The following is a 17,369-nucleotide window of genomic DNA, read 5'->3' as shown; positions in this document are numbered from 1 at the left end:
TTTCGTTGGTAATGTGATTGATGGTGGTTCGGTGTGTGTGATGGTCTCTTCTAAAAGTGTGGTAAGTGTTTCCTTTGCCAGGTTGATGTTGATGGACAAACAAACTTGCATTCCTGGACGTCACAGTTGAAAGAACGGACAACGGAGAACTACAAACCTGCGTATGCAGAAAACTGACAGACACTGACCAAATATTTAACTACACCAGCAACCATCCCAACAAACCACGACAAGCAGACCAAACACAGCCAAAAACCCTAACCACCTTACCATATATCAAAGAAGTTTCACAAATGACAGCCAGATTACTAAGACCCCTTGGAATCCTAGTAGCACACAAACCCACCAACACTCTCAAACAAAAACTAACGAACTTAAAAGACCCAGTACATCCCATGGACAAAGCCAACGTCGTCTACAAAATTCCATGCAAGGACGGCCAGAAACACTACGTAGGATAAACAGGAAGAAAGTTATCCACCAGGATACACGAACACCAGCTCGCCACAAAAAGACACGACCCTCTCTCCCTCGTAGCCCTACACATGGAGGAAAAAAAACACTATTTCGACTGGGATAATGCATCTATCCTGGGACAGTCTAAGCAAAGACCTGCCAGAGAATTCCTAGAGGTCTGGCACTCCAACCACAACGCCATAAACAAACACATAGATCTCGACACCATCTCTCAACCCCTCAGAAAACGAACAGGAAATGACATCAGGAACCCCATCCAGGACAAACACATAAACAGAAAGCAGGAGACAACAGCTTCGCTCCACTTGGAGGTCGCCACCGATGATGTTACCTAGCCAGGTAATGAAACGTCTGAATATCAAACCTACAGCTCAGCGAGCAAACCTACATTCTATTGCTACTTAATGGTGCTGTTCCTTTCACAAAGAAAAGGTAAAATCAAACAGCTTCTGACAGAAGGGCTGTCAGAGAGAGATCAGCATGGAGCTATTTCTTTGGGTCCAGTAGCTTCGCTGGGTTCCCAGCTAAAAACTTGACCAGCAGCTTCAAACAGACTGCTTGCGAAAACCAAACCAAGCCATGAACTGGGAGAACTGGCCCACTCCCCTTTCATTGTAGAAGTGTTTTCCAAAAAACGTTAAGCCTTTTCAAGTAGATATATCCAGACATATTGGAACCTCTGCTGTTTACAAACACCTTTGAGAAAAACCAAGGACAGAATAACTTTGTTAAAGGAGTATCATCATCAGAGCTGGAAATGTGTACAGCTCTGATCTCCAGCATCTGCAGTCCTCATTTTCTCCGAGCAGCATCATCACACAAGGCATAAATAATAAGCTTGCAGGTGAGACTAAAATAAGCAGTATTGTAAACAGTGAAGAAGGTCATCAGAAATTGCAGCAGGACCTTGATCAGCTAGGAAAGTGGGCCAAGAAATGGCAAATGGAGTTTAATATAGTTAAATATGAGGTCTTGCATTTTGGAAAGTCAAATCAAGATAGGAATTTCATGGTGAATGGAAGGGCCTTAAGGAGTGTCGTGGAACAAAGTTCAGGTGCACGGTTCTCTAAAAGTGGAGTCACAGGTAGACAGGTCAGTGAAGAAGGCTTTTGGCACACTGGCCTTCATCAGTCAGTGCATTGACTATAGCAGTTGGGATATTATGTTGCAGTTGTACAGGACACTGGTGAGGCCGCACTTGGAGTATTGTGTTCAGTTTTGGTCACCTTCCTTGAGGAAGGATGTTATTAAACTGGAACGACTGTAGAAGAAATTTCCAAGGAGATTGTCAGGAGTCAAGGGTCTGAGTCAGAGAGAGGGGTTGGACAAGCTAGGAATATTTTTCTTTAGCACGTAGGAGACTGAGGGTGGATCTTCTAGAAGTGTATAAGGTCATAAGAGGCATGGATAGGTTGAGTGCACTCAGTCTTTTTCCCAGGGTTGGGGAATCAAGGACTGGAGGGCATCAGTTTAAGGTTTGAGGGGAAATAATAAAAGGGAACATGAGGGGCAACTTTTCTTACACTTTAGGTTTTACGCATATGGAATTAGCTGCAAGCAGAAGTGGTTGAGGCGGGTATATTAACAACATTTAAAAAGCATTTGGATAAATACATGGATAGGAAAAGTTTAGAAGACTGTGGGCCGAGTGCAGGGAAATCGGGTGAGCATGGATGGACATTTTGGTTGACATGGTCCTGTTTTGGCCAAAGGCCCTGTCTCTATGCTGTTGGACTATATTGACTCTGTAAGATATGTCACAAAACTAGTCCCTTTTATTTCCTAAAAGCTGTACCTTGGCTCAAGGAGACTCTGTCCTTGATGGTTTTTTCAGAGGGGCAATAAATCAGACCAGTCTCCGATCAGTCTGGTTTGTACAGAGATGAAAAGGATTTTGAGAGGCCTTTTGTGTATATGTAAACAGATGAAACTTCAGGTCAAAGTGCTCATGTTTTAGAAGTGACCTGTATAATGAAAGGGGAGTGGTCAGCTCATTAGTTGGGCTGAGCAGTTTTAGTTCAGTCTTGAATTGGGAAGTTCAGCAGGGAGTTGTGTGGAAACTGTCTCTCTTTTCTGCTCTTCAGCTTCAACCTGTAAGCATGTGTTCCATTTATACTGGGTTTCAAATAGAGTTTGATTATTTGGGACTGTTGTGTATATTCGGAACAGCATTAGTAAGTGTAGTAGGATAGGTTGAGTTCTTTGGGCTTCTTTATTCTGTTCTTTGTATTTCATTGTGTATTTTTGTGAACAAATTTTTGTCTGTTTGAAAATCTTGTTGTCAACCTAGCTATCTTACTCCGGGTAATTTTGAATGTACACTTACCGAAACAAGTTACAAAGTTATGGTTTGGGGCTGCCTGCTTAAGAATGTTTTGAGTGGTCTGGCCTCGTTCGTAACAGACTGGGGGCTCTTTGCAGGATTTTAAACAGCGAGTGGTAGGTGCTAGTGTCTTTATTTCGGGTGTTGGTTTGAGTGGGTAGACAAAGCTTGGGATAGTAATGGCTCTTTCAGTCGCCAAACGTTTTCTGGATGTAGATGTGGTCACTTTGGAAATTTTGCAAAAAGTGACTAAGACCAAGCTGCAGGACTTAGCAGACCAGCTGGGTTTGGACCTGCCTGCTTCTGTGAGGAAAGTAGAGATAATTACAGCAGTAGCTCAGCATTTAAACTTGCTGGAGAAACCATCAGAATCTACAGAGATGGCAAGAATTCAATTGCAAATAAAGCAGCTTGAGTTTGAGGCGAGAGATGAGGAAAGGGCAGCAGAAATGAAACCGTTTGAGTTACGATTAAAAGAGAGGGAAAAAGAGCAGCAGAAGAGAGTGAAAATGAGAGAGCTTTTGAACTTCAAAAACTGACACTTAAAAAAGGAAAGTCCACTTTAAAGGCTGGAGATAAAGGCTGAGGGTAGGCTTAGTGAGGAGGATCAAGCCCCCGGTAGTCAGATGCCTAGTGAGAAGCTGTTAAAGTATGTTCAAACATTGCCTAAATTTGATGAGAAGGATATGGAAGCCTTTTTCATCTCATTTGAAAAGGTGGCTAAACAAATGCAATGTGGGTTTTGTTGATCCAAACGAAACTTGTAGGTAGAGTTAGTGACGTATTTGCATCCCTATCAGACGAGGTACCTGGGGAGTATGAGGAGGTGAAAAAAGCCATTGTATGTGCATATGAGCTTGTACCAGAAGCCTATAGACAACCTTTCAGGAATCTAAGGAGGGACCCAGGTCAAACCTATATTGAGTTTGAAAGGATGAAACAGAATAATTTCGATAGAGGGATAAGAGCTTTAAATGTCAGGCAAGCCTCTGATGCCCTAATAGAGGTAGTTATTTTGGAGGAATTCAAAAATTCACTGCCTGAAGTATTGCAAACTCATAAAGTCATAGAGCTGTAAAACACAGAAACAGACCCTTCAGTTCAACCCATCCATGCCGACCAGATATCCCAATCCAATCTAGTCCCACCTGCCAGCACCCGGTCTATATCCCTCCAAACTTTTCCTATTCATATACCCAGCCTTTTAAATGTTGCAATTGTACTAGCCTCCACCACTTCCTCTGGAAGCTTATTCCATACACGTACCACCCTTAGGCCCCTTTTATATCTTCCTCTCTCACCCTAAACCTATGCCCTCCAGTTCTGGACTCCCCCACCCCAGGGAAAAGACTTTGTCTATTTATCCGATCCATGCATGGATGGGTGCTTAAGCTAGGACAAATGTTCGGCACAACATCGTGGGCCGAAGGGCCTGTTCTGTGCTGTATTGTTCTATGTTCTATGTTCTATGCCTCTCATGATTTTGTAAACCTCTATAAGGTCACCCCTCAGCCTCCGACACTCCAGGGAAAACAGCCTCAGCCTATAGCTCAAATCCTCCAACCCTGGTAACATCCTTGTAAATCTTTTCTGAACCCTTTCAAGTTTCACAACATCTTTCCAATAGGAAGGAGACCAGAATTGCACGCGATATTCCAACAGTAGCCTAACCAATGTCTTGTACAGCTGCAACATGACTCCTATACTCAATACTCTGAACAATAAAGAAAGCATACCATGTGCCGCCTTCACTATCCTGTCTACCTGTGACTCCACTTTCAAGGAGTTTGAATCTGCACTCCGAGGTCTCTTTGTTCAGCAACACTCCCTAGAACCTTACCATTAAGTGTGTAAGTCCAGCTAAGTTTTGCTTTTCCAAAATGCAGCACGTCGCATTTATCTGAATTAAACTCCGTTTCCCACTTCTCAGTCCACTGGCCCATCTGATCAAGATCCTGTTGAAATCTGAGGTAACCTTCATTGCTGTCCACTACACCTTAATTTTGGTGTCATCTGCAAACTTACTAATTATCCCTCCTATGCTCACATCCAAATCATTTATATAAATGATGAGAAGTAGTAGACCCAGCACCGATCCTTGTGGCACTCCACTGGTCACAGGCCTCCAGTCTGAAATACAACCCTCCACCACCACCCTCTGTCCTCTACCTCTGAGCCAGTTCTGTATCGAAATGGCTAGTTCTCCCTTTATTCCGTAAGATCTAACCTTGCTAACCAGCCTCCCGTGGGGAAACTTGTCGAATGCCTTACTGAAGTCCATATAGATCATGTCCACCGCTCTACCCTCATCAATCCTCTTTGTTTCTTTTTCAAAAAACTCCCATCAAGTTTATGAGAGATGATTTCCCATGCACAAAGCCATGTTGACTATCCCTAATCAGAGCTGAAAATGTGTTGCTGGAAAAGCGCAGCAGGTCAGGCAGCATCCAAGGAACAGGAGAATCGACGTTTCGGGGATAAGCCCTTCTTAATCAGTCCTTGCCTTTCCAAATATATGTACATCCTGTCCCTCAGGATTCCCTCCCAACAACTTGCCCACCACCGAGGTCAGGCTCACTGGTCTATAGTTCCCTGACTTGTCCTTACCACCCTTCTTAAACAGTGGCACCACGTTAGCCAACCTCCAGTCTTCCGGCATCTTACCTGTGACTATCGATGATACAAAATATTTCAGTAAGAGACCCAGCAATCACTTCTCTAGCTTCCCACAGAGTTCTAGAGTACACCTGATCAATTCCTGGGGATTTATCCACTTTTATGCATTTCAAGACATCCAGCTCTTTCTCCTCTGTAATATGGATATTTTTCAAGATGTCACCATTTCCCTACATTCTGTATCTTCCATGTCCTTTTCCTCAGTAAACACTGATGCAAAATACTCGTTTAGTATCCCCCATTTTTTGTGGCTCCACACAAAGGTCACCTTGCTGATCTTTGAGGGGCCCTATTCTCTCCCTAGTTACCTTTGTCCTTAATGTATTTGTAAAATCCCTTTGGATTCTCCTTAACTGTGTTTGCCAAAGGTGTCTTATGTCCCGTTTTTGCTCTCCTGATTTCGCTCCTCAGTATACTCCTACTACCTTTATACTCCTCTAAGGATTCACTCGATCTATCCTGTCTATACCTGACATACGCTTTCTTCTTTTTCTTAACCATGTGGAAGAGCAGAGAGTTAAAACAGCAAGGTTAGCAGCTGATGATTATGCGCTGGCCCATAAAACATGGGTTGGCTTCCAGAATCAATTTCAGTCCATGAAGGACAGAAACTGAGGCATGAGAAATCCTAACATGGAAAGGGAAAGGTAGATCTCAGGGAATAAGTATAACTTAGCACAGAATAAAAATGAAACCCTTGAGGGGGTCAAAGAAATTAACAATGTTTTCATTGTAATAAAGTGGGCCACACAAAATCAGTGTTGGTGGGCTAGGAGAAAGCCAGATGTAGGAAAACCAGACAATCCTGGATGTTTTGTTGGACTAGTAACAAAAAAGCACGAAAAGTTAGACAACTGCCTCAGAGTGTACAAGATGATCAGAGGTTGATTAAGGAGGAAGTGCCAGATCTGCTTACAAAAAAATACATACAAGGGTAAAGTTTATTCACATAGGCCAGGAGCAGTAGGTAAGGAGGTTATAATATTAAGGGACAGAGGATCCTCTCAGTCTGTAATGCTGAAGGATGAGGAACTATGTCCTCCTGAGGGACTATTATGTAAAGTGAGGCTAGAGAGTCCAGAAAATAGTAGAGCATTTGTGATAGGACTACTGGACAAACTCTCAGCTCCAGGAATACAATTTGTATTTGTAAATGATACAGCTGATTCACTGGTAGGTGTGCTGCCTACATTAGTTGAAGAGCCAGTGGAGACACAGGCAACTGAAGACATGGAGAATGTTTATCCAGGAATTTTCCCAGATTGTGTGGTCACAAGATCACAGAGACACAAGCTGAAGCAGGAGAGATCAGAAGGCACAAATATGGAAACTGACATAGTGTTATCCAAGACCTCCTTTGATCAGATAAGTGGCACAGAGAAGGAGCAAATAGTACCTTTAACTCTATGAAGATGATTGAATTACAGCAGAAAGATGAAGAGTTAAAACAGTTACATCAAAAGGCATTTACAAAGAAAGAAAGTGAATGCATTCTTGTGTGTTATTATTTAACAAATGATGTCTTAATGAGGAAATGATGACCATCATACATTCAAGCAGATAAGAAATGGACAGAGATTCATCAAATTATTTTGCCAATAGGGTAGAGGGTGCTGCGAGTGGCGCATGAGCTACCACTTGGAGGTCATTTAGGGGTGAGGAAAATACAGGCTAAAATTCAAAGGCATTTTTATTGGCCTGGACTACACAGAGATGTAGTTGAAGTTTGCCAGATGTGTCATATATGTCAGCTAATCGGAAAACCACAGGCAGTAATAAAACCGGCACCTTTAATGTGAGAAACCTTTCCCAAGAGACTTGATAGATTGCGTAGGTCCCCTACCTCAAACAAAAAGTGGGAATAAGTATTTATTAACAATAATGGATGTGTCGACTTGATTTCCAGAGGCACTCCCATTACGGAACATCACAACTAAAAGGGTTGTAGAAGAATTACTTAACATTTTTACTAGATATGGACTGCCAGTAGAGATCCAGTCAGATCAAGGATCAAACTTCACATCCAAATTCTTCAAGGAGTTTATGGATAACTTGGGAATAAAACAATTCAAATCTACTGCGTATCATCTAGAATTGCAGGGAGCACTAGAGAGATGGCATCAAACATGAAAGACCATGTGTAGGGCTTATGGTCAGGATTATCCAGATGATTGGAATAAGGGAATTCTGTTTGTACTTTTTGTGATCAGAGATGCACCAAATGAATCGACTAAATTCAGTCCATTGGAATTAATGTTTGGGCATGAAGTAAGAGGACTGTTAAAATTGACGAAGGAGAAATTAATAAGTCAGAATTCAGAGACCACCCATTTGGACTGTGTGTCAAATTTTACAGGAAGATTAAATAGGGCTGAAGAGTTGACCAAACAGCATTTAAATGTATCACAGCATACAATGAAACAGGAAGCGGATAAGAAATCACAAATTCGCTATTTTATAATTGGGGATAAGGTGTTGGTGTTACTTCCAGTAACAGGTGAGCCTTTAAAAGCAAGGTTTAGTGGACTTTATCAAATCGAGAGGAAACTGAGTGAGGTGAACTACTTGATAAGGACTCCAGACAGGAAGAAATCTCAGTGTGTGTCAAGTGAATATGCTCAAAAGGTATTTTGATAGGGAAGGAAAGCAAGAGGAGAACGTATTAATGATTTACAGCACAGAAGGAAGAACCAAGTTCAGAGGATTCTGAATTGGGCAATCCTCAAATCAAATTGGACAATGAGGAAGTTGTCAAAAATTGGGATAAATAATTGAGTTACCTTCCACAAGAAACTCAAAATGAACTGAAAGAGATATTACTCTGACATGGGGAGATATGCGGAAATGAAATGGGAAATACAAACCTAATTATGCATGATGTAGAGACAGGAGATGCTGTTCCAATTAAGCAACATCCTTATAGGCATAACCCTTTAAAGTTGGCACAGGTTCAGAAAGAAATAGAGCGCATGTTCCAAGATGGCATAATCGAACAGAGTTACAGTGACTGAAGCTCACCCACAGACATGGTGCCAAAGCCAGATGGTACCCAACGGTTATGTGTGGACTATCGCAAAGTCAATGTCGTTACAGAGACTGATGCATATCCAATTCCACTTCAGAGGACTGTGTCGAAAAAGTGGGACAAGCAATTTACATTTCTAAGTTGGACTTGCTCAGAGGCCACAGGCAAGTACCTCTATCACAGAGAGCAAAGTCGATTTCGGCTTTCGTAATGTCAAATGTTCAAAGTCATGCCATTTGGTGTGAAAAACGCACCAGCCACATTTCAGAGACTGACTAATAAAGTCATTGCCAGATTACCCAACTTTGTGGTGTAGATTGATGACCTGTTGATTTTTAGTCACTCATGGAAGGAGCATTTACAGCACTTATTGGACTTGTTCGATCGACTTCCGGAAGGCAAGCTTGGTAGTAAACCGAGCTAAAAGTGAATTTGTTAAAGTCTACATTAGGCTGATCTTTAATCAGTAAAGGAGTTACGGGTTTAGATTAAATTAGATTAGATTACTTACAGTGGGGAAACAGGCCCTTCGGCCCAACAAGTCCACACCGACCCGCCGAAGCGCAACCCACCCAGACCCATTCACCTACATTTAACCCTTCACCTAACACTACGGCAATTTAGCATGGCCAATTCACCTGACCTGCACATCTTTGTACTGTGGGAGGAAACCGGAGCACCCGGAGGAAACCCACGCAGACACGGGGAGAACGTGCAAACTCCACACAGTCAGTCGCCTGAGGCGGGAATTGAACCCGGGTCTCTGGCGCTGTGAGGCAGCAGTGCTAACCACTGTGCCACCGTGCTGCCCACTATCCCTTACAGGGTTACAGGAAAAGGGCAGGAAAGTGAACTTGAGGACTAAGTCACCTTCCTGAGCCATTTATTGGACATGGACAAATGGCCCCACACGATGCAAGAGTGAAAGTAATTGGGGAATTTCCCATATGGTTGATGAAAAAAGCAGTACTACGGTTCCTGGGTTGTGTGGATTTTATTGCAAGTTTGTGCCGAACTTTAGCTCTCACCGGATTTTTAAAAAAGGGCAAGAAGTTTCAGTGGACAGCAGACTGTCAAAAGGCATTTGACAGCCTAAAAACCGTGTTAAAAACCACTGCCCCAGTATTAGCCACACCTGATTACATGAAGCCTTTCAAGATGGCTATCGATGCCAGTGATGTGGGTGTCGGTGTGGTGCTACTGCAGAAGGATAACGAAGGGATAGAAAAACCCATCTGGTATTTTTCCAGGAAGTTGAACGTTCATCAACAGAAATATTCAACGGTGGAGAAAGCGACTTTAAGCTTGGTATTGGCATTAAAACCAAATGTTTATATTACAGCAATGCAACTGAGACAATCATATACACTGATAACAACCGGTTGACATTTGTGGAAAAATTTAAGGACAAAAGTGCCAGACTGTTTAAATGGAGATTGAGTGGCAATTTGACAGTTGTGCATGTGGCAGGTAGCGAAGATGTGATTGCCGATGTGTTATCGAGACTCGAATGAGATACGGAGGTGTTCGGTGGTGGGTGTACCGTGGCCTGAATTTGCATGTGTTTGTGCATGTTTGCATATTTATACAGAGTTGAAAAGGATTTTGAGAGGCCTTTTGTTTATATGTAAACAGATGAGACTTCAGGTCAAAGTGGTCATGTTTTAGAAGTGACCTGTATAATGAAAGGGGAGTGGTCAGCTCATTAGCTGGCTGAGCAGTTTAGTTCATTCTTGAACTGGGAAGTTCAACAGGGAGGTGTGTGGAAACTTTCTCTCTTTTCTGCCCTTCAACTTCAACCTGTAAGCATGTGTTCCATTTACACTGGGTTTTAAAGAGAGTTTGCTTATTGGGACTGTTGTGTATATTCAGAACAGCATAATTAAGTGTAGTTGGATAGGCTGAGTTCTTTAGGCTTCTTTATTCTGGTTTTGTGTTTGATTGTGTACTTTGTGAACAAATTTTTGTCTGTTTGAAAATCTTGTCATCAGCCTAGCTATTTTCACTGTACACTTATCAAAACAAATTGCAAAGTTATGGTCTGGGGCTGCCTGCTTAAGAATGTTTTGAGCGGTCTGGCCTAGTCCATAACAGGTATGAGAAACTTCTTTCTGAAACTGTTAACATCCTATGCAACAATGTTCTGGCTATCTGTAGTAGGACTTTGTTAAGTATACCTCATACCTTACACTCTTTCAGTGAGTATGCTGGAGGGGATTTGTACATATCAATATTTATTTTGTTAGATTTTAGTCAGTGAAATAATTTTCATGAGACTTTTTTTCTTAACAACTGAATTTTTTTTCCCAAACAAAGTATTTACAAAAATGTAGCTCATAACATGGGTTTTGTTTATCAGTTGACTTGTCTTTTGAGACTTTTATTACTTCCATTAATATTTTTCTTCTGCAGTCTGCAATCTCTCCCAGAAAACCTGGGCTGATACTTTTGCCAGAGCTGTCTAGTTTGCTTAGTTGGCATATAGACTGTGGTTAGTAAAGACATTGCCATGGAGAATGCACTAGCTCGACGATGGTTGACAGTTAACTGCTACGCTTTGCTTAAATTTAAACTGGGCAGGTTGACTCTGTATGATTAAGGCATTGCCTTGAGACATGAATGAGAAAATGCCTTGTGTAATTTTGTTCGGTCGACATAGATAACTGTGCAGAACGTTTCAGAGAACACCTCTGGGACACCCGCACCAACCAATCCAACCGCCCCGTGGCTGAACATTGTAACTCCCCCTCCCACTCCGTCAAGGACATGCAGGTCCTTGGCCTCCTCCATTGCCAGACCATGGCAACACGACGCTTGGAGGAAGAGCGTCTCATCTTCCGCCTAGGAACCCTCCAACCACAAGGGATGAATGCAGATTTCTCCAGCTTCCTCATTTCCCCTCCCCCCACCTTATCTCAGTACCAACCCTCAGACTCAGCACCGCCTTCTTGACCTGCAATCTTCTTCCCGACCTCTCTGCCCCCACTCCCTCTCCGGCATATCACCCTCACCTTAACCTCCTTCCACTTATCGCATTCCTAACGCCCCTCCCCCAAGTCCCTCCTTCCTACCTTTTATCTTAGCCTGCTTGGCACACCTTCCTGATTCCTGAAGAAGGGCTCATGCCCGAAATGTTGATTCTCCTGCTCCTTGGATGCTGCCTGACCTGCTGCGCTTTTCCAGCAACACATTTTTCAGCTCTGATCTCCAGCATCTGCAGTCCTCACTTTCTCCTACATTTTCTTTCTAAGTGCAATAGATAGGGCTCTGTATATCAATATATGTAGTAGCCAATATATACAAGAGAGCCCAACTTATTCAATTGTTTTTTGGAATATTTTTTTCTCATCATGATTATTTAGCAAATGTTGCCTAACTTAAAAATTGTATCTGATATTGGACGTACAGTTTTGAGTTTTGCAAGCATGGGTTGATTGGGTAGGGTCAGTACTTTGCCTGTTGTGATCAGCTGAAGCAACTTTTTTTTATATACAGCCCACACGTCTTTGAAACATACACTTTAAATGCCTACTATCATGCTGGCACTCAAATTCGTATACATGTTATTTATTCGCTTGGAGGGCAGAATATCTTTTAGTTAAATGACAGGTTCCTGTTAGTGGCAAGCATCAGTCATGTTGCTGCTGTAAAGAAGCATGTGGAATAGCTAGCTTCACCTGTTGCTCAAATTGTTTGAAATACCTTGCTCTACCATGGTAATCTGGCATTTCTGACATATCTCAGGTCTAAAGGCCTTGGGCTCGTTCATGCTTTTGCCTGTTACATATTGAGAAAGGGGGAGGTGATGGTGTAGTGTTGTTGTTGCTGGACTGGTAATCTAGAAAGCCAGGTAATGTTTTGGAAACTGGCTTTGAGTATCACCATGGCAGATGGTGGAATTTGAATTCAATGAAATGTCTGAAATTAAATGTTTAGTGATGACTGTGAAACCATTGATGATTGTATTAAAAACCCACCTGGTTTATTAATCTCCTTTTGAGCTAGAGAAGGTAAATTGATATCCTAACCTGGTCTGGCCGAGGTGACTCCACAACAATGTAGTTCACTCAAAACGGCCCTCTGAAATGGCCTGAAATGCCCTTCGGTTATATCGAGTGCTAAAAAGTCCCAAACAAGGGAACCAAGCGCCAGAAATGACAACAATAAAGTCAGCCCTTGATCCTGTGGGGAAAGGTTATGTGGCTGTACAAATGGACTGCAATAATTCAAGAAGGCAGCTCATGACAGCTTTCAAGGATAACAAATGCAGGCTCAGCAAGCAATGCCCAAATTCCATGAATAAATGAAAAGTTCTGATCAGGGTAGCTACTGGCTTGCAGGATTGCTTTGATTATCCTAACTTTAGTATCTGCTTGCATGGTGAGCAAGTAGCTTAGACTCTAATTATGACCTTGCCAATAAGGGCAGTCTTATAGTGTATGAAAGTGTAGGAATCACGAAGACGAATGAAGGTAGCTTTGGAGTATGCCATTCGTGAGACCTCTGGCAGATCTCTCAACTAGCATATCAATGGAAGTGAGCAGATCTGAGTGTTCCATTTCAAAGGTGAATTTAGATACAGGGTGTAACCTATTAAGGTGTGTAAGAGACTTGTCTATGCACCAGTGGATTCAAATATTGCAAATGTTAGAAAAATGTAATGGATAGGAGGTTAAGTGTCATTCCGTCAGGTTTGTTTCTCATGGAACCCAACAATGGTGTTAGCAAGAGCTGAGTCTAGAGGGGATTTTGTGGCAGCACCATTTATTTGGACATATTTGGTTTTTTCTGGTCCCTGAACCCTGCTGTATACCAACCTGTGACTGAAAATTGAGTAAAATGGTAATTTTGTACTTAATTTAACATCTTTAACTTCATAACAACTTTGGGAATAACAGGGCTTGATTTTCAGTGAATTTTGACAAACAGATCAAAAATGGGAAGGAAACTTTCTGCTGATTTTCCTTTTACTGCTATCCTCGACTGATAACCATTAAGTATAGCCCCTTGACTTTCAGTGGCATTATCATGCCTGAATCTCCTACGGTCAACACCAGGAATTTAATATTAGAGAAGAAACTGAATTGGTGCAGCCATGTAAATAAAGTGCAGGGCAGAGGCTGGAAATGCAGCTCTGAGTAACTCACCACCTGTCTCCCACTACCTGTCCATCATCTACAAGGCACAAGTCAGGAATTCGAGCCATTTGCCTAAATGAGTGCAGCTCCAACAACACTCAAGAAGCTTGACACCATCTAGGATAAGGAGTCAACTTTAATGGCACCCCATCCACTTCATTTAGAATTCACTTACTTAACCACCAGTACAGTGATGGTAATGTATATTGTTCACCAGATGGACTGCAATAACTCACCAATTCTCCTTCAACAACAGCTTCCAAAGTTAAACTTCCTACCACCTAGGAGGACTAAGGCAGCAGATGAATGCGATCACCACTCCATGCAAGATACCCTCCAATCCACATACCATCCTGACTTGAAAATATATCTTAGTTCTTTCACTATCACTGAGTTGATATACTGGAGCTCCCTTCCTAACATCTCTATGATTGTACTCCTGCACCCAGTGGCAATTAGGGATGGATAATAAATACTGGCTTGTTCATCGATGCCTATGTTCGATGAACAAATAAAAATAAACAGCACTAATCTACATGAACACTCAGTTGAGTATGCATTGTAAGTGTATTTTTCAAAGACCTGAAGAAGGGCTTATGCCCGAAACGTCGATTCTCCTGCTCCTCAGATGCTGCCTAGCCTGCTGTGTTTTTCCAGCACCACATTTTTCAACTCTGGTACTCCAGCATCTGCAGTCCTCACTTTCTCAAAGTACTGACCCTATCCAATTATCTACATCCATTCTTCTCTGCTACTTAGCTTCCTCCACAGTACTCTTTTGAATGCATGATCTAGTATTTACCTAGTTCTTTTCTTCCATCCCCTGCTCTTGTTCTGTTCTCAATTTCTGTTTTCCTGGTCACTCAGTTGTCAACTAAAGTCTCTCATTACTGATATGCTGTTAGTCTATCTGTCTCGCACTGTTTCTTTAACATTCATCAAAAAACAGACACCTGAAAACTGGTCCCAGTGATTTAACTGGCTTAACCAATCAGGTATAAAGGTCTATCAGTCCCTCAGCTGCTTTTTATTTAAAAAAGTACATTTTAGCTGTGCATCATGGAATCTTAATATAAATTTCAACCACGAAATGCTGAAATACAGAGTATGCGTTTGACTGCATTATGGTGAAAAAATAATGTTATTAATACTAGGGGATGAATGTTTGACAAGTCTTGCAAGTGCCTGCAATCTCAATGCCTGTTCTGACTAGAAAATGTTTATAGGAAGAAATCTTTACAGTCGTGTTACTTATAAGGGAAGAGCGATCAGATCTTTATTCAAGATGTTTGTGGTTCAGTTATATGGAATACTATGACAGGGTTTGGACTTTCCTCCCCCTCAAATGTTTGAATTTTGAGATTAACACTTTATTGCAGTGTGATTGAATGTTTTCTGTCTTAAGGCAGAATGCTACAATTAATTTTTGAATTAAATGTTGTCTTTTATTGCTTAATGATAAAATGTTTACTAAACTAGAAAGAATATACTTGGAATTACTTTGAGACTGTTCCATTGTGTATGAGATGAGATATATTTCTTCTGAGACCAGGGAGTTATTCAGTCCTGTGATTACGTCAAACAGAGTCTTTTGTTCATTTATTCTGGCCCACGCAGAGCAGTTTAGAATATTTTATTCACTCCATTAAAGAATTGAGTGGGAGCAGTTTCAATTAGTGTCAGTTTTCTGGTTGCTTTGAAACTTCTCAGTGCAAGTACTTAAGGTTTTTACAGTCTCAGGTCTGAAAGATTCTTGATGAAGCTTTACCCAATAAAAAGTATCAATAAAAAGTAATGATCATTTTTTAGGGAATCTTCAAATTCTGGTTCAATGATTAAAGTTATAAAATTCCTGAAGAATTCCTGAAGAAGGGCTCATGCCCGAAACGTCGATTCTCCTGCTCCATGGATGCTGCCTGACCTGCTGTGCTTTTCCAGCAACACATTTTCAGCTCTGATCTCCAGCATCTGCAGTCCTCACTTTCTCCTCAGTGTAGTGCTATATTTGGCTACTAAGCCATCAGAGATGTGGCATCATTTTACAAGCTATACATTCTCCTGTGATAGTCACTTTCATGCCGCTTAGGCATGCAGCTGTTTTGTTTTCACAGTTTATTTTTCTCAGGGTTAACACACAAATGAAGTTGTTTGTTAGATAAAAGGTTATATCTAATTAAAATGTAATTACTGATGCCACCATAAAGCACCATGAAATGTTCCTACATTCCCTGCACCACTGAACTGTCTGTTGGCTAAAAATATGGTAACACCAAATCATGGAAATTTTTTTGGTTGCGATGCTAAGCAAATGGGCTCCTGAAAAAATATTTGAGAATCAGCAAAGAGGAGGTTTTCATTTTCTTTCATGTAATGTGGACTTTATTGGCCTTAAAGTATTGGTAGGCATCCTTCTGGACGGTACTCTGTTTTGGTGCAACTGAGTAGCTTGCAAGGCCTTTTCAGAGTGATTGCTGTGACTCTGATTTCACACTCAGGCTAGGCTGGGTAACGACAGCAGATTTTGTCTCCTGACTGGAATTAGTGAACCAGATGTAACAATTTGATAGCTATATATTCATCAAATGATGTGGTTTATGAGCTCATGTTTCCATACTATTAGTTCACTTTTCTGGATTACTGGTCCAGTAACATAGTCATTATTCTATTGTTTCTGTTTGTTAGAAAGTTGTTTGGTAAATTCTTCATGATTCCTGGCAGAAAGCAAGAACTGGGTGTCTTGCATTTACATTATGCATCCCTTTAGTCAGGCTTATGAGTTACTCATTTCAAAAATGCCTTATAATTGGCAAAAGATTAAACCGACAGTGAAAGAACATTTACTAGGTAAGGCATTTATTTGACTGGTATGAGTTTCTCTTAATAACCTATTACGTTGTTGAATGTACTAAACGTCAATCTTATCTGTCTGAGTATTGAAGTCTTAGTGTGGGGCAGCGTGAATTGCAGATCTAGGAGATGATCAGCTTCAGTTATTTTTGGTTGGACGATTTTTGGTCAGGTTGGAAAACCAGTAAAGCCATATTGGAGGAAGAGCGAGAGAACGGCTAATGAATTTTTTTAAGAAATGTTTTTGTGTGGCTGGGTTACTTAGGGATTTCAACAGCTGTTCAGCTGATTTGCTGCTGAGTAATTGTTTTTGGAAAAGAACTAGCTGATGTTCTTGCTTCTTAATGTTACTGAAATCCATTATGACCAGCATCATTTTCAACTAGGTGATGGAATTTTATTTTTAGTTTTGATAATATCTGGCCAACCTGGGAGAATTGAGACACTAACATGGCAAAAAAAGACTCCCTGACTTAGATTGATAGATTTTTGGGATAGGAAGCAACAATGGGTAAATGGAATTGAGGTATAAAGCAACAATAATATAATTGGTTTGTGAGCCTGCTTGCCAACGTTTGTCCCTAATGTCCTTTAGCAATAATATTGTCAAAGAAGTAGAAAATGGTGGAAACACTGAGCAAGCTAGCAGGGAGGAGAAAGTAAATAGTGTATTTGATTCTGCTTGAAGATTTTTCTTCAGAACTGGGGAGATAATAATGCTGAACAGTTTTTAAGCAAGTTCAGAACAATGACAAAGAAGAGAAGGTATATACTGAGAGGGGGAGGTCTGTAGTAGTACAAAGGGGAAAAAAAAGATTAAATATCCTTTGTGGCTCTGAAGATCAGAACTTGAATATCTTTTCTTCCCTTCTTGTTTCTGAGT

The 17,369-nt window shown here is 41.3% G+C and overlaps 1 protein-coding gene across 6 annotated transcripts in view; it reads left to right on the top strand.

Moving 5' to 3' along the window:
• Positions 1–17,369, top strand: part of LOC122564179 (protein CASP-like) — a 632,323-nt gene that overhangs the window by 275,990 nt on the left and 338,964 nt on the right. The gene's annotated exons all lie outside the window — the stretch shown is intronic.

This window comes from Chiloscyllium plagiosum, unplaced genomic scaffold (genome assembly GCF_037043375.1).
Source record: "Chiloscyllium plagiosum isolate Xiang-an unplaced genomic scaffold, Cpla_swu_hap1 HiC_scaffold_31, whole genome shotgun sequence".
Classification (NCBI taxonomy): domain Eukaryota; kingdom Metazoa; phylum Chordata; class Chondrichthyes; order Orectolobiformes; family Hemiscylliidae; genus Chiloscyllium; species Chiloscyllium plagiosum.
This window is presented reverse-complemented; position numbering and strand designations above follow the sequence as displayed.